This window comes from Peromyscus maniculatus, chromosome 19, assembly GCF_049852395.1.
Source record: "Peromyscus maniculatus bairdii isolate BWxNUB_F1_BW_parent chromosome 19, HU_Pman_BW_mat_3.1, whole genome shotgun sequence".
NCBI lineage: Eukaryota > Metazoa > Chordata > Mammalia > Rodentia > Cricetidae > Peromyscus > Peromyscus maniculatus.
The window spans coordinates 26,274,381-26,281,062 of NC_134870.1; the positions used below are offsets into that span (position 1 = coordinate 26,274,381).

General features: G+C 52.9%; 1 protein-coding gene across 3 annotated transcripts in view; it reads left to right on the forward strand.

Moving 5' to 3' along the window:
- Pura (purine rich element binding protein A) overlaps positions 1-6,682 on the forward strand; it is a 21,226-nt gene continuing 14,544 nt past the window's right edge. The window contains exon 1 of one of the 3 annotated variants that reach the window (XM_016009291.3): positions 1-111. The gene's annotated coding sequence lies outside the window, so the exon portion shown is untranslated. Of the gene's footprint in view, positions 112-861; positions 1,111-6,019; positions 6,157-6,682 lie in introns of those variants that run through there. The other 2 variants (XM_006991040.4, XM_016009290.3) reach the window with 2 other exon arrangements.

The window sequence follows — 6,682 nt, forward strand, 5'->3', positions numbered from 1 at the left end:
GAAACCCCACACTTCCTGTCAATGGTTCCTGGAGCTAGAGCCTGATCTAGCCTCTCTGCTGTGCCTAATTCCGCCCCTCCAGCCCCTCTTGGCGGGCGTCTGAAGGCCAAGGTGAGACCCTCCCCGGAGATGAAAGGCTCGCTGCCCCTAAGCCGGGTGGAGGGAGGGAGGGAGGGGGCGTGTGACGAGGTGGCGGCGGCAGCCGCAGTGACGCCGAGGCCCTAACGCGGAGCTGGCGCAGGCCCTTCGGGCTTCCACCCGGGCCCGAGCCCCGCCTGGGCCTCGAGAACGCCGGCGAGGGATGAGTCCCCGGGGGGGGTGGGGAGAGAGAGGGGGGCGTCCCGGGAGCGGGGTGGGGAGGGAGCGACCCCCGGGGCCCGGTCCTCGGACGCGCCCTGGGGCCTGGGCTGCGGTGTCGACGCGCCATCCGCGGCGAGGGCGCGCTCACGCGTGCGAGGCAGAGAAGGGGAGCGCGCCCGGCTCCCGCGGCCGCCACGGAGCCGCGAGCGCGAGCCACGGGAGAGGGGGGAGGAAGGTGGGCCGCGCGGGGCGCGCGCTGACGTCGCCGGGAGTCACGCACGGAGCGCCGGGGTTACGCGCCGACGTCTGGCTGCCACGACTCGCCGTGGCGGCGGCGGCGGCGGCGGCGAGCGGAGCCCGCTGGGGAAGGAGAAGGAGAGAGAGCGAGCCGAAGTGGGGGGCCCCCCTCCGTGAGTGAGAGCGGGAGGAGCGGGGTGTCAGCCCGGCCTGCCGGCGCGGGAGCCAGAGCCGGAGCGAGAGCCAGGCCGGAGCCCGCCGCGCGCGCGCGGCCGCCGCCGCCTCCGCCCTCCTCCTCCCCTCCCCTCCCCTCGCGGCCCGCCCCCGCCCGCAGCCCGCCCTCCTCGCGGCTCAGCCCGGAGAGCCCGAGTGAGGCGCCGCCGTTCGGCTCGCGCGCCGTCCAGAACAGGTGTGCGCGCGCGCCTGGCCCCCCATCCCTCCTCCTCCTCCCCCTCCTCCTCGTCCTCCTCCCTCCTCCTCCTCCTCGCGCCCGCCTCGCGCGCGCCGGCCTCCCTCCAGCCTGCGCCCTCCCTCACCTGCGGCAGGACAGCGCCCGCCAGCCGGCCCGCCCCGGTAAGCCCCTCGCGACCTTGCTTGCTGTCACTGTCACCCTCGGGGTGCCGCCCACCCTGTCGTCTGAAACTGTCCTCTCGGCCCAGGAATAATTAAGAGTGCCATTGCAGACCCGGGCAGTGCAGCAACACCCCACCACCACCACCACCACCACCAACCCTGGGCCTGGCGGAGCGAACGCATGAACCCCCTCCCACTTCCGAGAAGGAACATCATAGCATTTCCCCCTTTAAAAAAAACAACAAAACAAAAATCAGTTCTCCCCCCGCAGACACTGGAGACCATCAATGATGCGGGCTTCCCCCCCCCCCCATCTCCGAGCCCCATTCCCACAGACCACTGTGGCCCCGAGGCCTGGGACAGTGCGCTAAACGTGGCCGACACTCCCAGTGCAGCATCCCTTGAAGATGGGAAGAGGAAGGAGGGATCTATAAATTAGATTCCACTACCAACCCCTCTCCTGCTCCAACCCCCCCCCCAATTACACACGCCCAAGGTGCGTTGTTGGTTGTTTTTTTTTAAGGGCAAAAACAGATCCGTGCTGACATGGCACATGAAGCCAGGCCCAAGGATGGGTGGCCAGAGCAATAGCCCGGGTGCTAGGTCTGCGTGCTCAATACCCAACCCCGCTTTTGTCGGGGGGGGGGAAGAGGGGGGGAACGACGACGGGGGGGGGTGAGGATGTGAAGCTACAGGGTAGCTAGACCGACAGTAGGGCTTGTGATGTAGGAGGAGGCGCCCTACAAATATATCTACCATAAGCTTGAACTTTGGTAGAGGCCCCCGAGAGATCAGCAAGGTGTAAGGAGCTGTTGGCTGTCGTCCCCCCTCCCCCGAAAAACGCCACCTTCATTTCCGTTGTCTCTGAGGCTCTGCTGATCAGGGCCCGTTACGTTTCTGTCCAGCTAGGGGCTTTAAGGCATCTTTTAGCAGCCGTGTCGATGTTACCGTCCCATGTCCTTGGAAGGGAGATTTACAATAGGCTGGATTTGGTTTGGCATCTTTTGGTAGACTGCCAGAGGGGAAAAAAAAAATTTGGTTACTTTAAGACCCCTCTTTGTCCCCGCCCAAAAGACTTAAGGGAATTGCGGCTTTGAAAAATGGAGTGTTGACTAGAGTATGGCAAAAGTTGTGATTTCAGTTCCTTGAGTACAGCACTAGTAAGATCATTTAAGTATCAGACTAAGAGAGAGCTTTTGACATTTGGATCGGTTTTGTTTGGACCTTTGGGGTCCAGAAAATGTCGGGTTCTGTGAATTTTTTATGGAATTTAGAATGTGTGCTAAATTTAACTCTTCTGCAGATGTTTAAAATGAAAACCTTTTGGAAATTCGAAGATTATAGATTACTAAATAGTTCTTTTCTGAATTTGAATATTTAGTTCATATCTTTAATTCTAAACACTCATACAGTGTCAAAGAAAGCTAATTTTCGAGAATAGGTAGGCTATTGAAAGCTGCTTTAAAAGGATTCGTGAAATGCTAGTACTGTGAGATGATTATGATGCTAATGTTCAGGTTTACTTGTGAGTGTCCCTTAATTCCCTTAGTAGGAGCCATAAAGAAATGGGGGGATTCTGCTTTGAACATTTGCAGCCTAACATTCTAGTTGTTTTTAATGATTTAAGTATTGAAGATAATTGTCTGGTTTAGCCCAAGTAGCACTTGAATAAAGTTCCAATGTTCTCTTTTGGGGGAAGGAGGGATTTGAGCTTTGTAAAGGATTAACGTGTTGTTTCTGTTGGGAACTCTACAATCAAGAGTTTACTACCCAGAGGTAAATAGCCTCTCCTCAAGTTTATTTTATAACTGTGTTATTTTTGTCTGTAAAAATAAAAGATGAATTACATTATTTCATCAGAATCACCTGTAGTTGAGGCAGAGGAAAATTGAAGGGTTTTTTCCTTCTTGGTCTATCTCAGAATCTGTGTCCTTATGCAAAAAAAAATTTTTTTGTGTGGGTAAGTTTGTTAAATATATAGTGATTAAATTTTTTTAAATCTTGAGTCTCTTAAAAATGTGTATATAGTGTTAATAAAGGGGGCTCAAAGGACCTAGAAATCCTTATCAGGTAAATGTAAGCAAATTTTGAGTGAAATGGGAATATTTCTTTTTGATGATTTTTCATTAATATGGATATTTAATATGGATATTTGCACATTATATTTCGTTTCTTTTTAGTGTTTCCTACATTGTAATGAAATTGTAAGGTTAGTAGTCTTAACAGCTATGTGTATTGAAGTAATGGATTCAAAGAGCTAAACACTTAGAACAGGTTTTTCATTTATCAATTTAATATATTTAGGTAGTTAACAAATGGCTAAAACTCTCTTTAAATCCACAATTTTCTTAAAGATCTTCAAAGCCAGGATGCAGATATAATTTTTAAATTCTACTTAAAGTTCTAAACATTTTAGGACTATCCTGTAAGTTAATATTCCTTCCTTCCTGGCTGCCTTTTAAGACGAATGTCATACCTGTAGCCTAAGGAGAGTCACCTTTTACTTTTTAGTCTGAGAAAAAAAAACCACATTTCCAGGCTTATCCTGAAATTGACGCTCTTGGTAAAGTAGTAAAAATATGCTTCCTAACTAACTTGAATTGTTTGTGGAGGAAACTTCAGTCTTGTTTACTTTTTAGATATAAAGAAGAGCTGCTGGCGTGTACAGGTAGAAATTACATATACAATGACTAGTACAAAGCCAGCATATAATTACTCAGACATCTCAGTCATGTGCTGGTCTTCACTCAAAATTCCCACTTTAAGTGTGCAAATGATATTTAATTTGTATTCTACTTAGAAACCTTATCACTTGCCTCTTGTCTGAGGAAGAAGTCAGTTCCTGGTGATACCCCCTCCCCCGTTTCCCCAGAAAATCAGGGCACTCACAAATTCAAACTGCTTCAGAACCCCTGGAAATAAATGTTTGGAACAGCAAGAAATTTGAACTGTGAAGTTGGTCCGGAAGGCAATATGGAACCCCAAGCCTGGAAGAATGTAGGGACTGGCTGCTGGCGGGCGGCAATCAAAATCTCCTTGGCCTCGCTGTCTTGAACTCTCATTAGGGGGTACGGTTTGGTTCTTTGTAAACTCTTGAAGAAGGGCAGGTGCCCCTCTAGATCCGGACTCACTGGACCTTTCCCTCAGTTTACACATGAAAGCCGAAGACCGCTCCGTTCTATGCAGATACCCTGTCACTCAGTGGTTAGGTTTCTGGAGTTGCCGGGGTCTATCCAGGGTCCTGACTATTACAAGGAGCAAGTCGGGAGCCTGTAGGCACCTCTGTGTCTTCAGGAATTTGTTTTTTATGGTAGGAAGTCCTCTGAAAGTTCCTGTTTCCCTTAACCCAGCAGACTTGGGGATGGAGGAGAGAGTGCAGAAAACTCAGCACTGAAAAGGCCTATATATAAGTGATTGATTCTAAATTAAGGAGAAATTCTTTGTGAGGCCCATAGCAAAGGTTTCTGTTTCGGAGTGAGCTTCCTCTTCAGGGAGCTCTTTCAGATATCACTGAATGCAGGTGCGTGTTTCTCAGGCTGGTTCGCAGGATTCCCTGGTTTGCTCTTTGGTGGCCAGGGTTCTTTGCCCTGTTTCTTCCTCATTAGTGGGAAGTAGTGAATGTGGCTAACACTAACTAAAATGGGCTCTTGCTGGGGACAGAGAATGGGAAAGGCAGAGATGCAGAAAACATATATACCCAGCAGACAGGTTTGCCTCCAGAGTAAAAGGCCATATTAAGGGGCTTTGCGGGCTCAGGACTAGAAAGGGATCTGTACCTAGACTGTTCTTACTTTAATTCTTTCCCCGTTGGGCAACCATTTAAGTTATCGTTTTCTGCAGCTAAGTGGGGAAGGTGTCTCCTTATTGTGAAAGGAAAGGAGAAGTTCAGTAGGAGGGGAACCCACAGATGAATAGGCGTAGTACTAGGGTAGAGGCAGCAATCTATGTTGAACAAGCCAAGGATAAGGCTGCATGATCTGTATCCTCTCCAGTAATGTGGAGTTTGGGGTCATTGGCAAGGGTCCTCAGGAAATAGGCCTTGGCTTTGCCACAGCTGCCAGGGCTGCATTCTGCAGAGAAGGGAGTAAGAGCATTCACTATCTGTCTGGGTGTTGGAAAATAAGCCCTAGATTATGGATTATAGTTTAAGAAGAAAATTTCTATTTCTGAGCCCCTCCTTTATTCTTGGGCCCCTTTCTGTGGCCACAGAAGATCCCCTTTAGCTGTCACCATCCAAAGACTGATTGGTTAATTAATGGTCAGTAACCTGTCTGCGCAAAATCCAAGATCTTTTAATATTTTACTGGGGGTGGGGGGCTCTTTTTGATACTTGGGAGATTTTGGGCGGAAGAGTAAAGGGGTAAGCGAACCTGCTTTAATGAATCCTGTAAGGAACTGCGTTTCCCAGGAAATTCCTGACATTTTTAGTTCATGAATTTCCGAAAGCCTGATTGGGTTTTCTCCTCCATTCTGGGTCCTTCCAAAGAGGAGTGGGCTGGGGTCTGAGTGCTCGGCAGGGCCTGGTTCATCTGCAGAGCTGGCCGACAACCCAGGCTGGGCTGAGCCCTAAGCAGGGTGCCCCCCTTCCCAAATCTCAGAAGGAGGAGGGGGGAGAAAGCCAAGCAGTTGTGGTCCCAAAGGGGTCTGGTTGCAGGTTTGGGGGTGAGTGTGGGTTTCTTTTCTATTATGGTTTGGGAGTGAGGGCATAGCCTACGGGAATAGGCACTGCGGGCACCCCGGCCCTGGTGCGGCTACTGTCTTCAGCCCAGCTCCCCCCGCTGGTGAGTGCGCCCGCCCGACTGTGCGGGGCTGCGGTTGGGGGGAGGGGGGAGCGGGATCATCTGAGGCCAGAGCCGCTGCCGTGCGCGGGGAGGGGGAGCGGCGGGAGCGAGGGGAGGGAGAGGGGAGGGACGGGCTAGGTGTCTGCTGCTCCGCGCCACTGCTGCCGGCGCCCGGTCCTCGTCCCCAGCAGCCCCCTCTGCAGCTAAGGGTTTACCACCGCAGCACCTCGTTTTCCTCGCCTGCCTCTTCAGCCACAGCTCTGCGGTAGGAGACAGCCCTGCCGGGTGTTGGGCGACCCTGTCTGGGTTTGGGTCTGGGTCAGGCCCACAGGGGAAAGGGAGGCCGTGACTCGGTGTACCCTCTGCATCCTACTCTGCTGTGCTACGCAGGCCCCTCCCCCACGTCTTCTCTTTGGGGTCACTGGAAAGCAAGAGGCAGGCCTGATCTCTGTGCTTAATACGGCATAGCCCCCCCAAGTCCCCCGACTCCCCGAGTCAAGGCTGCTTAGGGTCTGGCCAACGGGTAGCTACGGCGGCGGCGGCGGTGGCAGAGGCTGCGGTGGCAGCAGAACTGCGACGCGGCGCTCCCGCTCCCCCCTCCGGAGAGGGGTGTAGGGCGAGGGCCGGCGGGTGGGCGCCGCCTGGCGGGCAGGCGGGCAGGGTGGCTGGCCTGGGGAAGGGGCGCAGTCACGTGCCGGCGGGCGGTGGGCGCGTACAGTAGGGCGTCCTGCTACTGTACTGGGGAGTCAGTGCCCTGTTACCGGGTCTCGTCTGTCTCGTCTCTCCCGCAG